Here is a 16,515-nt window from a genome sequence, read left to right as displayed (position 1 = left end):
CTTCTAGAAAATTTGACTTGAAATAAACGAAAACATCTTTACCAACGCTTACGAGACTAAAAGTCTGAGGACTTTTTACTCACTTCTCCTTATAGGTTAACCAGCTTAAGCTCGACCAATGCACGATCTACGAGACCAATCAAAAAGTCCTTACTAAATGTATGGGCTACTATAACAGTGCTAACATCAAAAAACAACGGGAAGTCTTGATGGGTGGCTCATACACCCATCTCTAGCATATGATTGAAGACTGCAGGTCTGAAGAAGAAAACTTAGAAGGCAACACTTTGACGGTCTTCGCCTAATTGCGCATCTCCAAGACGTCCTTAGCTCACTGCCGAGTGGTAGCCGATGGTGATTACAAAGGTTTTTTGGAAAGCTATATTTGGTCGCGAAATGGTCTATGTAATCTCTTGGAAAAGCCTTTGTAATTTTTTTGGGAAACTTCTCTAAAAGTTGGTACAGTAAAGCCCTTGTAATCCCCATAGGAATATCAGGTTTTAACCTGTCCCCATCTCACGTTATATATGTAAGCTTGTTTCTTCTCTAATACAATCCTCCTTTACTTTTTATGGAAAAGAGAGAGAGAGAGAGAGAGAGAGAGAGAGAGAGAGAGAGAGAGAGAGAGAGAGAGAGAGAGATATGTCAAGGTGTTTAATTGCAGGCTGCGCAAGTCCACACCCTGCGAGGCGAGTAAACTAGGGGTGAACTCGGGGCACCATTTTTGCCCTGAGTTCACCCGTAGTTTACCCCTAGTTCACCCCCGAGTTCACCAAATATCGAACGGCTGAGATCAAAGCCGTTTCGCACCCCCAAATATAGGCTTTAGATCCCCCCTCATTGACCCCGTGTAAGATAAGTACGAGGGTTTCCTACCACATTAAAATTCACTTCTTCTTCTTCTTTTTGTCTCTCTTTCTTTTTCTTTTTTCTTCTGTGGCTATGGCTAAGTCTCCTGTTTTTTCTGCACGCAATGCAGCTGCAGCTTTTTTTGTTCGCGTGAGGCTTGCCCAATGCCGCGTAAGGCCTCGGTGCATTATTAGTGAAGGGGTACGACAGCTGAAACTTGGCAGAAATTATATATAGCTTTTTTCTGTTGGCGTGAGGCTTGAAAATTGATCCTTGGTTATGGCAATTGCAATCTGGCAGAAATGATATATAGGGACCCACTTGCCGTGTGCGACCTAGTCATATGAGATGAAAAATTAAGCAGCTATATCCTATCTAGTGTATCTCTATGATCACTCGTAAGAGTCTCTCTCTCTCTCTCTCTCTCTCTCTCTCTCTCTCTCTCTCTCTCTCTCTCTCTCTCTCTCTCTCACACACACACACACACACACACACACACACTATGGCTTTATCTCTTTTACCTCATAGTCGAGGACGACTATGATTTCAAGAGAGGTAATGTCATTAAATTGAATATCTAACCAACCCAAATGATTTTCTCATACTAAACCGATCATTCAATGTGGGATAATAAACGGGAACAAGGGTTATAATATACACATGTGCTTACGGATCTATCCCAAAACGGGGCCAATGGTAAAGGGGTCCAAATGAGAGATGGTCTATCCAAGAGAAAGGTTAACTAATGGAGCTTAAAAGACCTTAGGGTTAGCTTCATTAAAAACATCCAATGGTTAGTGTTAAAAGTCCTTTGACCTTAGGCAAGCTAGGGCTCAGCTTGAGGTGCAAACCCGACCAAAGCTTAAGGTGCTTTCCGTGCTTGATGACTAAGGTGCTTGTTGTGCTTGATGACTAAGGTGCTTGAGGTTCTTGTCATGCTTGATGACTAAGGTACTTGAGTTGCTTGTCATACTTAATGAGAAAGGTGCTGGAGAAGCTTCCCATGCATGGGGGGTAAGGTGCTTGAGTCAAAAAGAGACCCTACAAACTTAATGAGGAAGGTGCTTGAGAAGCTTATAACCATGCATGGGGGGTAAGGTGCTTGAGTCAAAAAGAGACCCTACAAACTTAATGAGGAAGGTGCTTGAGAAGCTTATAACCATGCATGGGGGGTAAGGTGCTTGAGTCAAAAAGAGACCCTACAAACTTAATGAGGAAGGTGCTTGAGAAGCTTCCTATGCATGAAACTCCCAAAGTTAGGGGAATGTTTGACCTAACCTTCCACTCACCCAAAGGGCTTTTCTCAAAGGGCACATAAGACACATGTCAGACTCTCCCTAAGCTTAACCACATGGTGTTCTTGAATGCTATTGGTTGGGCTAAAGAGGGGTCAAATGAGCTTCTAGTTCCATCCAACATATAGCTAGATATTTTCAATCTCTCTCTCTCTCTCTCTCTCTCTAAGGGGTAAGGAGGACACTTGTCCAAATACTATCCATGTACTTGAATGCATGTTGAATGTGATTGGCTAGGGGGAAGAGGGGTCCAGTGATCTTCAAACATGTGTAAAAGCTACAACTCGCCCCAAGAAATCAAGGGGGGTGCTGTGGGGATATACACCACACACACACTGATTTGGTGGATCGTTCTCACTTGGTGAAAGTTGAGGAACTCCACCTCCTTCTCCAAGCTTGTGAGAAGTGAGAGCCTACACCAACACTCTTGGCTATGGATGCAAATCCAACCAAGAGCCATGCTTCAATGCTTTAGCTTGACATCTTCTCCATCTTCATTACTATGTTATTATGTATGCTAGCAAGAAGAGTGATGATAAGTGAGGAACTATTTCTTTCTCCTATGGAATGTTTCTTCTTCCTCTTCCCTATCCTCATTCCCTGCTAGCTCTCTCCACCTTCGAAGATGTTTGAGGCCTTGGGAGTGAGGCTTGGGATAGTTAATGCTTTCTACAAAGTTTATATTATGCTTGAGATGCATGAAGCTTTCCATCTTCATTGCATCACCTATTTCACAAGGAACACAAAGATTGTATTGTACCAAGTCTCTCTTGATGGGAGAAACTATAATACAAATGCCTATTGGAAGGGGGAACGGCTCCGTATGATCTGGTCCTCAACGATTGTCATGTTCTCTAAACTCTCTCTCTTGCAAAAGTATTGTTCATGCCAAGTTAACTAAGTAACATGTTTATGTTGCTACCATCAATTAAGTTCATCCGCTATGCTCACAAAGTAATCTCAGAAAAGTGCTTCATCTAATTCCTTAATTCTGCTACTCTCAAAGTTCATAGGCATTTCCATTACAGTTTAGATGTTAGGAATCAATTTGAGTGGCAGACCTCTCTCTCTCTCTCTCTCTCTCTCTCTCTCTCTCTCTCTCTCTCTCTCTCTCTCTCTCTCTCTCTCTCTCTCTCTCTTTTTCCAACTCTCCTCGTCTGATAGATCTTTAAGGTCTCTTGGGATAGTTTCATACCCTCGTCACTATATGGCACGGCCATATGGCTCAGAGCCGAGGATCTAGAGCCCAACTTTGGGGGCGAGGCGGCTTTAATCTCAGCCGTCGGACCATGCAGTGAACTAGGATGAACTAGGGATGGGTGAACTAAGGGTGAACTAGGGGCGGGTAAACTAGCGTGTGATCATGTGCCATGCCCACATGGGCAACAACCCGTGCTAGCATGGTGGTAGGGCATTCGTGTGGCAACCGAAAGGTCTTGGGTTTGATCCACACCCCGCGAAGCGAGTGAACTAGGGGTGAACTCGGGGCGCCATTTTTGCCCCGAGTTCACCCTTAGTTCACCCTCGAGTTCACCAAAGATCGGGCGTCTCATATCAAAGCCGTTTTGTACCCCCAAATATAGGCCTTAGCCCTGTGTAATATAGTGACGAGGGTTTCCTACCACATTAAAATTCACTTCTTCTTCTTCTTTTTCTCTCTCTTTCTTCGTCTTTTTTCTTGTGTGGTTGTGGCTAAGTCTTCTGTTTTTTCTGCATGCGATGGAGCTGCAGCTTTTTTTTGCTGGCATGAGGCTTGCCCAATGCCACATAAGGCCTCGATGCATTATTAGTGAAGGGGTATGACAGTCAGAACTTGGCAAAAATGATATAAAGCTTTTTTTGTGGGAAAATTACCAAAATACCCCTCTAATTTGTGGAAATTCCCAAAATACCCTTCAAATTTTAAAATTCCTAATATACCCCTCATATTTTGTCAAAAATTCCCAGAATGCCCTTCAAATTTTCCAAAATTCCAAAAATACCCCTTGTTGTGGAAGTAAATTTATCCAAAAATGAAAAAAATTGTAGCTTTTCATAAGAAGACTGATTGTCTATGAATACAAAGGTACTGAAACTAAAATTTGAGCTGGTTATGTAGGCCCTAGATATGAATTGCTTCATTATTTTTAGACATAATTGTCTTTTTTTGAGAGGTAATTTGTGACAATTACATGATAAGCACTAAAAAATGGATATACATTGTCAAAAAATAAAAAAGATTAGGAAATCGTGAACAATCCAGCTAAAATAGATACAAGGGTATTTTGGGAATTTTTGAAATTTGAGGGGTATTTTGGGAATTTCCAAAAATTAGAGAAATATTTTGGTAATTTCCCCTTTTTTTGTTGGCGTGAGGCTTGAAAGTTGAGCCTTGGTTATGGTAGTCAGAATCTGGCAAAAATGATATACAGGAACCCACTTGCCGTGTGTGACCTAGTCATATGAGATGAACAATTCAACAGCTATATCCTATCTATATCTCTCCGATCACTCCCGATTTGGGGGGCCGATGTGTTTGATTTCAGTCGTCGGATCATGTAGTGAACTAGGATGAACTAGGGATGGGTGAACTAAGGGTGAACTAGGGGCAGGTAAACTAGGGTGTGATCATGTGCCATGCCAACCTGGGCAACGACCCGCGCTAGCGTGGTGGTAGGGCCTCGTCACTATATAGCACGGCTCTTGGTGAGAGGGGATCTAAGGCCCAAATTTGGGGGCGGGAGGTAGCTTTAATCTCAGCCATTGGATCACGCAGTGAACTAGGGCTGAACTAGGGGTGGGTGAACTAAGGGTGAACTAGGGGCGCCAAAACTAGGGTATGATCATGGGCCATGCCAACATGGACAGCGACGCACGCTAGTGTGCTGGTAGGTCATTGTTGTGATCCACACCCTGCGAGGTGGGAGAACTAGGGGTGAACTAGGGGGGTGAACTAGGAGTGAACTCGAGGTGCCATTTTTGCCCCGAGTTCACCCCTAGTTCACCCCCAGTTCACTACGTGATCCGACGGTCGAGATTAAAGCCACCTCGCGCCCCCAAATTTGGCCCCTAGATCCCCCCTGGCCAAAGCCGTGCCATATAGTGATGAGGGTGGTAGGGCATTCATGTGGCAACTGAGACGTCTTGGGTTTGATGCACACCCCACGAGGCGAGTGAACTAGGGGTGAACTCGGGGCACCATTTTTTCCCTGAGTTCACCCCCGAGTTCACCAAATATTGGACGGCTAAGATCAAAGCTCTTTCGCACCCCCAAATATAGGCCTTAGATCCCCCCTCATTGACCTCGTGTAAGATAGTGACGAGGGTTTCCTACCACATTAAAATTCACTTCTTCTTCTTCTTTTTCTCTCTTGTTATTTTTCTTTTTTCTTGTGTGGCTGTGGCTGAGTCTTCTGTTTTTACTACATGCGATGCAGTTGCAGCTTTTTTTTGTTGGCGTGAGGCTTGCCCAATGCCGCGTAAGGCCTCGGTGCTTATTAGTGAAGGGGTACGATAGTCGGAATTCGGCTAACAAGCTGGCAATCAAGCTCATCCTCAGAGCCCTGGACCAACCTGAGGAAGAATGAGCCTCCCTTCTGTTTCGCAACCAGGATAAGTTCCAGCGAAAACGAGTGCAAGGGGTAACCAATGTCCCATGGATCACCATTTTCTTTGGTCCTTTCGAATCATCAGCAATTTGGTCGGATCTTCTTAAATCGCTTTGGAAAGCTTGGAATAGATATAGGGCCCTTCTAAGGTTAACTGTGGCTCTAAGTACAGCCTCCACCTCAGAGCCCAAGAATCACTATGGTAGACTTCCCCCCCCATCCCCCCTCCCTCCTAAGATCACTCTTGAACAGCTAGACGTATCCATAAAAAACGAATAACTGGTTGGAGGGACCTATGGCATTCAGCTGAGTCCAGATGACTCACTCACTTTGAACTTCTCAGTCATTACAAACTTCAACCATGGGAACTTACGCTTCTATATACAAGGAAGTCCTACTTCCTGAAACAACCTGAATGGTCCATGTCTACCCTGCATGACCCCTCCCCTAACGCTCTTTATTGGGTAAATGGCAACTCACTTCATAATCCCCCCAACCTGCCACCTAAGCTCCAGTTACCCTTACACGCCACTCTCAACAAAAACTGCAATGTTTCTCTGTCAAGGAAACAATGGCTTTTCAAGTTCCAAAACATTTGGAATAAAGGAATCCCTGCGGAACACTCAGTTCTTGGTTAATCCTTTACAAGGCTGTCTGGATAGGGTACATAATGAGGTATGCTGGACTAGGGGCTGGTTCTTGTAGCAGGTGCCATTAAACTGAAAAGGACATCCCTCATCTTTTCATGAATTTTTCCTCTAATTATACTATTTTGTCCCCGTTAATTAGTGATATGGGATTCACCCCCAACTGGAAACAGTTTCTTCTTGGTGATTCAATTTCAATTTTCTCAGTTATTTGAAACAGGATCCGAGGAGAATTCTTTTGGATAGTTTGGCTTGAAAGGAACAAGAGCGTCTTTAACAATGCTTACTAGACTAAAAGTCTAAGGAGTTTTTACTCACTTCTCCTTGTTGGTTAACCAGCTTAAGCTCGACCAATGAAGGATCTAGGAGGCCAATCGAAAAATCCTTACCGACTCTATGGACTACTATAACAGTGCTAACATCAACAAACAACAGGAAGTCCTGTTGGATGGCTCATACACCCATCTCCAGCATATGATTGAAGACTGCAGGTCTGAAGAAGAAAAACTTAGAAGGCAACACTTCAACGGTCTTCGCCTAATTGCGCATCTCCAAGACGTCCTCAGCTCACTATCGAGTGGTAGCCGATGGTGATTGCAAAGGGTTTTTTAGAAAGCTATATCTGGTCCCGAAATGGTCAATGTAATCCCTTGGAAAAGCCTTTGTAATTTTTTTGGGAAACTTCTCTAAAAGTTGGTACCGTAAAGCCCTTGTTATCCCCATAGGAATATCAGGTTTTAACATGTCCCTATCTCACCTAATATATGTAAGTTTGTTTCTTTTCTAATACAATCCTCGTACGCCCCGCGAGGTGAGTGAACTAGGGGTGAACTCGGGCGCCATTTTTGCCCGCGCCATTTTTGCCCCGAGTTTACCCTTAGTTTACCCCCGAGTTCACCCTTAGTTCACCCCCGAGTTCACCAAAGATCGGACGATTGAAATCAAAGCCGATTCGCACCCCCAACCTTAGATCCCCCCTCATTGACCCCGTGTAAGATAGTGATGAGGGTTTCCTACCACATCAAAATTCACTTCTTCTTCTTCTTCTTTTTCTCTCTCTTTCTTTTTCTTTTTTCTTGTGTGGCTGTGGCTGAGTCTTCTGTTTTTTCTACACGCGTGACGCGATGCAGCAGCAGCTTTTTTTTGTTGGCGTGAGGCTTGCCCAATGTCGCGTAAGGCCTCGGTGCATTATTAGTGAAGCGGTACGACGGTCGGAACTTGGCAGAAATGATATATAGCTTTTTTTTCTGTTGTCGTGAGGCTTGAAAGTTGAGCCTTGGTCATGCATGGCAGTCGGAATCTGGCAGAAATGATATACAGGGACCCACTTGCCGTGTGCGACCTAGTCATATGAGATGAACAGTTCAACAGCTATGTCCTATCTAGTATATCTCTCCGATCACTCCCCGAGAGTCTCTCTCTCTCTCTCTCGCTCGCACCCCAACTGTCGCAGTAGTACAGCAGATCAGCGTTCAGACAAGGGGCTTATACGACCGTTGATCAGACTAGCTGTGAGTTCTATCGCGAATGGCCAGCAGGCAAGTATTGATTAACCTGCATAATTATCTAACAATTATGTCTTTAGCTTTATAATTCTCTTCAAATGCTCTTCCAAGTTAATCGGTTTATAATTGCATGCACGCAGGGGTACTGAGTATGAGTTCGACGTGTTCTGGTCTCACAGTGGCGAACAGAAAGACTTCGTCATTGAGCTTGACAGCCGTCTCTGCTATCTGCGCGGTTCATGGAAGGCCGGATTCAACAACTTCCTGGATACAAAGCACAACAGCCTGCCTGCAGGACAAAACTTCCCCCCCAACATCGACAACGCCATCGAAAAGTCCCGCATAGCGGTGGTGATCATCTCCAAGAGCTTTCTTCGTCGTTGGTGGCCCATGCAAGAACTCAGCGCCTTCCAGGAGACTCGCGCAATCATTCTTCCGGTGTTCTACGGTGTGAAGCCGTCTGAGCTGGCCTCGCACAACAGTGATACCAGAGTTGCAGAATGGAGGCAACTGCATCCCCACCTCACCGATAAAACCGCCATTAGATGGATCACTGCCTTGGATGATATCAGGTCGAAGAGTGGTTATGAAATTGCGAGTAGCATTGGTGATGTGAACTCACCGAAACTCCAACGTCGGCTTCTGTCGGACATTCGCCTCTTGCTGGTACCGACTAATTACATTGACCCAATATCACCTCTTTTCAAAGTCTGCTGTAGGATCACTAGTTAGGCCTACTCCGTAAACAAGTTATTTCACATTAGCAACCCCACAAGTACGTAATGCTTCCCTTATGGCTAAAGCGGAGAGAGAGAGAGAGAGAGAGAGATGCCAGGGTGTTTAATTGCAGGCTGCACAAGTGTTGAAGGAAGAGAGAGTAGACAGCGAAAATCTTGGATGGGCATGCGAAGATATCGATGAGGAACTCTCTGCTAAGAACCATACGGCTGAACACATGGAAAATAGCGCAGCTCTTCTTTTGAAATGGAATGTTATACCATACCTGGTGGCACATATGAAGTTCCTGCATTAGACAGATGACCCTGTGATAAAGTGTGCAGGATGGGCACTTGACCATATATTTTATCATTCTCCTAATGCCAATGTAAAGGCTGAGGCTGTGAGAGCCGGTGCTGTGGAAGTTTTGGCTGACATGTTAAGGAATGAAGACGGTGCGAAGCCTGCTGCCTTCTGCTTAAGGAGCATTTTGGGTTCCACAAGTACCTGTAATAAGGCTTGCCACAAGCTCAATGCGATAAATGAGTTGAGCAACGGAGCTATTGAAGCCAAATTGAAGGATCTCTCGAAGGAGCTGCTTTCGAGAGCATGCCATGATGCTTGTGATCAAGAAGATGTTAAAGCATACCGTGATGCTTGTGATCAAATTCTTCGCAGAATAATAAGGAAGTGATTTCTAATGAAGCCATTCATGTTAATAGGCTATCATGCTCCAAAGCTAAGCAATATATAAGAAGCACCCAGCCCCCGTACTTGTACTATTATCATGCAATTCATGTATGTTTGCCCAGTTGGTTGGTTTAGCGCGCGCGCTCTCTCTCTCTCTCTCTCTCTCTCTCTCTCTCCACACTTCCGCATCGTCGACTTTGACATGATATCAAAGCGCTTTCTTGGCACAATTGAACTTCACAGCAAGGAAAATGTGGCTCTGTTCGTCTTGGGACTGTAAAGCCAAAGGAAATTAGAAGAGCCAACAATTGAACAAATCCTAATTAGCAAAGGGGTCGGTTACGCATGTCCTGATCAACAATATCAACAATGACCAATATCAATTCTGGGCCATGGAAAGTAACTAGACTAGCTAGTGTTAGGCCTAACGTAGGACAGCTGGGTAGTAGGCCAAGGGCCGGGGATGCGGGATCTACTTCTCTCCGGCATGGAGGTATCAACCCCTCTCTCTCCCTCTCTCTCTCTCTCTCTCTCTTTGGCCCTACACCTCCCCTCCGCATCGTCGACTTTGACATGGTATCAACGTGCCTTGAGAAGAGTTCGTGTGGCTAGGCAGTTCATTAAGCACTTGCTGTACATGTTGCGTTAGTCTCACACTGGGGATGCGGGATCTACTTCTCTCCGGCGTGGAGGTGCCTCTCTCTCTCTCTCTCTCTCTCTCTCTCTCTCTCTCTCTCTCTCTCTCTCTCTCTCTGGCCCTACACCTCCCCTCCACATCGTCTACTTTGACATGGTATCAACGTGCCTTGAGAAGAGTTCGTGTGGCTAGGCAATTCATTAAGCACTTGCTGTACATGTTGCATTAGTCTCAGACCATTGTTATACTGCCTTCTGAGTTTTTCTCTTTCATTCTTGCAGTCATCCATCATTAGTTACAGGTGGGTGTAGGAGCCATCGAGAAGCACTTCTTGTTGTTTATTGATATTGGCACCGTTGTAGTAGCTTATGCAGTCCGAGAGAACTTTGAAGTTGGCTTGATAGATCTGACACTGGTCCAGCTTCAATTGATAGATCCGACACTCGTCCAACTGCCATCCATCAATTGTATGATCTATATTGGGTCTAGTCATGTAACTATGTCGGATGGTCATCAGTATGGCGGATGGTCATGTTTTGTCAGAAGTGCCCGTTTTGTAATCTGTTATATCTTGTAATTTTTGTTCTTTTTTTTTTATACCAAATAAGCTTTTGCATTAATTAGAGAGACAAAATGTTACATCTGTTCACCCAAGGAGTGGGTAAATAGGGAGTATACAGCGAGGAAGTTCCCTTGAAAAACAGGGAAGGGGTGCTACCGATACTTTTGTCATTTGGTACCAAAGAAACATTACAAAAAAGAGAGGCCAAATTTCCTTTACAGCCAGTCGATCTCGTCCTGTAGCCTGTTGGCGAAGGTCACCGCTTCTTCATATTTGATCGCCAGCTCAGCCACTTCGTCTCTCATTTCTTGAACCCAATTGTGGATGGTGCCCAGAGTGTTGTTGTTAGTCAGCAGGCTCTGCAGGTTGCCGTTACTTCTTGTGTACCAGTCAATGGAGTCTCTCAGGACGGCCACTCTCTGTCGGTAACTCCTCATTTGCTCGAGCTTTAAGTTGGCGTCTTGCACAGAGCACCCGGCATACAAAGATTTCACACTGGGGAGCTTAAAGTTAGGAACAAAGATGAAAGAGTTTCTAAGCTTCCGAATTATCCACAACATTTCAGCTCTAAATCTATTCTAGAAGTCAGACAGCATGCCCACAGAGTCTCCTATAAGCAGTTGTTTCCAATCCATCTGGTACCCCAGGGTGTTAACTAGCGGGGCCAGAATGGGGGGGTTGAAGTGGCAGTTGAGAAAGACGTGGGGAATGTCTTCCACCGTCCGATTACACCGTTTACATATCCCATCTCCCTGATGTGCTTGTAGACTTTTGGCCCCAGTCCACACGGCTTTGTGGAGGATGAGCCACAGGAGGGCGGCCTGTTTGGGTTGAATACTTTTGTTCCATATCGAGTGAAACTTGAAGAGCCATTTCTTTCTGTCGAGCTGCATTCCCCACTTCCTGTTGAGTGTGACGTGGAGAGGAGGGACAGGCTCATAGATAAAATCTGGGGGGTTGTTTAGAGTAATCCCTCCATTCCATCGAATGCATTTAGCTGACGGGGTGACATCAGCTTCGAAGATCCATTGGAAGTTTCTCGGGAACTGTTGGATTCTGGTTTCCAGCAATTGGATTTCCCAAGGTTGGAGAAGGCCTGTCGATATAAGTTGATCATTGGTGAGCCAGGAGTGATTGGTGTAGCACCACAGATCCTCCCATACTCTAAAGCCTTTGAGGTGAATTCTCCTGGCTGTTCTGGCTTGATGGATGGTGATATTAGGGATAGGGTCTCTGGTCCACCAGATCGATTCCTCCTTTCTGATGCTCTGATCCTTTATGTGCTCCTGGCTAAAGCCCAGCCTGGGCCTTCCTCTCTCCCAAGCTTGCCACAGAGAAGTGAGGAGAGTAGACCCAACGGGGGTGATTTCTTGTGTTCCAAAGAACACTGTGATCCACGGGAGGTAGCACCAGAGTTTTTGCCCTTTTATGTGGAACCTATTGAGGTGCCTGAAAAGAAGGCAGGCCCATTCGGCTTCTGGTTGTTCTAGAGATCTGATAACGGTTTTGATGGCTAACTTGTCAGCCCAAGCACATATGTTTCTGACTCCCAATCCACCCAACTTCTTGGGTAGTATGCAGATTTCCCACTTGACTTTTGCTCCCCCCTTTTTTAAGGGGTCCCCTGCCCACAAGAAGTTCCTGCATATCTTGCTAATTTTTGTTCTTCTAATATAATTCATCAGCGCCCCCCATTATGGAAAAAACAGAGTTCGTGTGGCAGTGCAGTTTCCAAATCCCAATTCTTTCCTTGGTGCTCTGTCACTTTCGAAAGAATTTGTACCAACTCACCATTGAAACTTTCATTTAAGCCATTACACTGCGGATAATAAGGAGTGGTATGCTGATGCCGAATCTTCATCTTCACACATAAAAAGTCTAGCAGCTTAGCTCTAAAGCCTAGACCCTTATCCGAAAGTAGCTCCAATGGCACCCCAAACTTGCAACATATTTCATCATACACAAATTTTGCCACATCCTTTGCAGTGATTTGTTTTACTGCTATAGCCTCTGCCCATCTAGAGAGATAGTCCACTGCAGTCAAAATATAGCTTTTGCCCCTGCTTGTGATAGGTAACAGGCCTATTGCATCAATTCCCCACTTTTCAAACACATCAAATGCCATAATGGTTTCTCGTAGCTCTGGCTTCAACACTCTCTTCCCAAATGCTTGACACCTATTGCAAGACCTACACCAATGGTGAACATCCTTGTGCAAACTAGGCCAGACATACCCCTCTTGCAAGATCTTATGCAAGGTGATCTTTAGAGCAAAATGTCCGCCACATGCACCTTCATGATTCTCTTCCAACACTCTGTAAAGCTCCTCCTGCCAAGGTACACGTCTCAACACGAGATCAGCCCCTTTCATGTATAAGACATCACCAATCAAGTTGTACCTGTATGCTCTACGCACAAAACCATATTTCTTAGACTTCTGAATCTCCTTTGGAATGATTCCTGTTAGCAAAAACTCCTCTTCTTGAGCCAAACTTTCCCGGCCATGATAAAGAGGTAAAGTGGTCCTCAACACAAATAGCTCCCCAATCATGCTTTGAGCTGTGCCTCTCCATTTAGAGCACGTTCAATGTGTTTGCTGCTCCGTGCTTCAAACTTTTTTAACAGACCCGTAATTCTGAAACACATTTCCTTCAATGAGCTGTTCTTGCTCTTCCACACACCCAGCACTTGCTTCACCACTAACAAGGCATCACCTTTTATGCTCAACCTTCGAACCCTATGCTTCAAACAAATGTGTAATCCGGCTTCCAGAGTAGCATATTCAGCCTCATTGTTACTATGAGCATCCAATTTGAATCTCTCTCTCTCATCTATGTTGTGCCATGTTTGGTGAATTAACCATAACGACATACAAACGTCATGGAACACCCTACTCTATTCAAAGGATGAGTTGCTTGCAACATATCATGGGTGCAACATGGAATTTGACTCTGAGGTGAAGGTTCACAGAGATATTGAGATCAAAGATGCCTGCGAGAAAGCAATGCACACCACAAAAGGACATGTGAAGATGGCACCAAGGCCAATTACAAGGTATGGGTTAGCTATAATGGTATTAGAGGATTCTATTAAAAGACATTGTACAGGCAATGAAAGAACGGTGATAGGTGTGAACTCGGGGCTTGGCGAGTACACCAATCACTGAAGTTGCACCTCATAGGAAGGTCACAATAGGAACCGGCCCCAACACAAGGGTTGTGCATAATCTGGGGGACTAATTCTTAGCCTTAAACTACGCCGTGCAAAGATTTCACAAGGGCACTCACAAGTTGATGTCATTCTGGTTGCATGTAGCCCTCATTAGCACATTGGGAAGTAGGAATTGCAGATCATACACATGTTAGGTCCAATATACTAAGGTCTGACTCTTAAAGAAAGTGAGAGAGTTCTAACGAGAGGGAGAGGGAAAGGGCGACAGGAATCACGAGAGAGATTTAGTGTTCTTTTTTGGCCAAGGGCAACAGGTTATGTATTATTTTATTCATTTTCTCTAAGATGCTTCTGCATGTTCTATCTTTGGAACGCATCCTCCTCGAAGCTGACCCTCTAATAGGGGATGAAGTAATTGAACACAAGTGTGCGTAGAAGTACACTCTATCTAATCTGTTGTAGACCACAACTACCAAAGCTCCACATTACATTCACAAAAACATAAATTTTGTCTCCCCCGCCTAGCCTGCCACACCCCCCCCAAGCCCCCACCTTTTACCCCCCTCGTCTGCCTCCCGTTTGTGAGCACGCCTCCCCCTCACCTCGCTTCCTTTGCTCTTTTTTCCTACTTTGATGCCTGATTGGATCTCGCTAGATTCGATTGTTTTTTTCATTTTTCCTAGTCGGGTACCCCCTTCTAGTAGCCTACTTATGGAAGTTTCTCCTCAAGCATGGAGTCTAAAGGGGTTTCAAGATGCACACCTAGGATCTCTAGGGTGGTATCATTTGAAGAGCCAAACCACAATCTGTTGTTGTTCTTGATAGGGCATCTCAAAATGCCACCTGACCACCACTTGTTAAGATGGCTCAACTCTGAGTTCTCTATATCTCAAAATGGGATTAGTTGTCGGTGCTGCCATTGAGTAGCACCAATGGATGTGTTTTAAGATGCAATGCCTAAGGGCATAAAATGCCACTGGCGAAGTACTCTCCCCACCTAGTCTCGTCACTATATGGCATGGCCATATGGCTCAGAGGGGTTCTAGAACCCAGATTTTGGGGGGCGGGGGGTTGAGGCGGCTTTAATCTCAGCCATCGGATCATGCAGTGAACTAGGGGTGAACTGGGGGTGAACTAGGTGTGGGTGAAATGCGGGTGAACTAAGGATGAACTAGGAGAGGTAGGGCATTCGTGTGACAACCGAGAGATATTGGGTTCGACCCACACCTCACAAGGCGAGTGAACCAGGGTGAACTCGGGGCGCCATTTTTGCCCCAAGTTTACCCTTAGTTCAACTCGAGTTCACCAAAGATAGCACATCTGAGATCAAAGCTGCGTTGCACAAATTTGGGCCTTCATTGACCTCGTGTAAGATAGTGATGAGGCCCACCTAGCCACTCAGAACATCGGGATTCACCAGTGAAGCCTCCTCTTGGTGGCAAGTTTAAAAACATTACAAGGACCAAAAAGTCAATCTACCTTACCCTCTCTTGCATACTCGCTTCCCCTCTGGATCATAAAGTGCTATACCCTCTGAAGCTATATCATGGCCCTTTCTGTATGAACCATCAAAGAACAACACATGTGCATTGCTGATCTGTGGCACTTCTTCAACTACCTTTCTCACCACCTCTTCCTTAACAATAAGGGGATTCTCCTTGTAGGTTAACAAATCAGCTAGGGTAGCTCTTGTACTGTCTTCCACTAGAAAAGAGAACTCGAACTCTTGCAGATCAATTACCCATTTCTTCACCACATTTGACATGTTAGTGCCATTAATTAACTGTGTCAAAAAGGCATAACTCGTCAAGAAAACAAAAGGTCGTGGTATCAAGTAATGACGAAATCGTCGACAAGCAAATATTACACTGGCCGTCACTAGCTCTACTTCCGAGAACTTTCTCTCTTCTACCAGCTCCACTCGGCTTGCACAATACACTGGCCTCATATAATGGCTTCCCTTCCCATTTTGCAATAGCATGGCTCCAATGACATCATCCCCTACTGATGGATTTACATAAAAAACTTTCTCCCAATCAGGAGCCTGCATGGCTGACAACCCCCCTAACACCTCTTTCACCTCTTGAAACACTTCTTCACACTTGTCATCCCATTGCAATGGATCATGCTTTGCCACTTGCTGTAATGGATAAAGGAGTTGCGAAGACAATGGAATAAACCGCGCCATGTACTTCACTTTGTGTATAAAAGTTGCCAATTGCTTCGTACTTGTAGGTGATGAAAGAAGAATAATAGACTTAACCTTGTCTGGATCAGCCTCAATGGCATTTTCTGACACCATATGACCCAGTAACTTCACCCTTGGCTTTGCTAGATGACATTTCTTTGGATTAAGTTTGTCCTCCACATTCATCATATCGAGCCAAAACCATCTGCAACTTCTCATGGTGTTCAGCCCTACTGCTGTAGACACAGAAGTCGTCCATAAAAGCTTTAACACAATTGCCAATGAATGGTTCCAATACCCAATTTGCTCTCTCTTGATAGAAAGATGGTCCATTTGTCAACCCAAATGGCAATACTGTGTAGCAATAGCAACCCCATAGCGTAATGAAAGTTGTTTTTGTGCGGTCTTTAAGAGCAATCTTCTTCAATTGAAAATAGCCTGAAAAACCACACACACTATAACCTCTCATAACATGCCACTAAATCCAAGATCTGATCGATGAATGGAAGAGGATATGGGTTCTTCTTAGTGGCTTCATTTAAGGGCTTAAAATCTACACAAATCCTCCACTTCCCATCCTTCTTTGGACTGACTACTACTGGACTCACCCATTCTGTGGTCTCCACTAGGACTATGAACCTTGCCTTCAATAACTTGTCCACCTCTT

General features: G+C 44.8%; 1 pseudogene across 1 annotated transcript; it reads left to right on the top strand.

Annotated features, from left to right (window-relative positions):
- The first annotated feature begins 7,777 nt into the window (after positions 1-7,777).
- Positions 7,778-9,405, top strand: LOC147453961 (putative disease resistance protein At4g19530; annotated as a pseudogene). The gene is made up of 3 exons (XR_015188758.1): positions 7,778-7,916; positions 8,024-8,549; positions 8,734-9,405. The product of XR_015188758.1 is annotated as a putative disease resistance protein At4g19530 (transcript).
- The last annotated feature ends 7,110 nt before the right edge of the window (positions 9,406-16,515 follow it).

The sequence above is a fragment of the Adiantum capillus-veneris genome, chromosome 7 (assembly GCF_014529385.1).
Source record: "Adiantum capillus-veneris isolate H3 chromosome 7, ASM1452938v2, whole genome shotgun sequence".
Classification (NCBI taxonomy): domain Eukaryota; kingdom Viridiplantae; phylum Streptophyta; class Polypodiopsida; order Polypodiales; family Pteridaceae; genus Adiantum; species Adiantum capillus-veneris.
The sequence above is the reverse complement of the archived record's forward strand: the minus strand, read 5'-3'. Positions and strand labels throughout refer to the sequence as shown.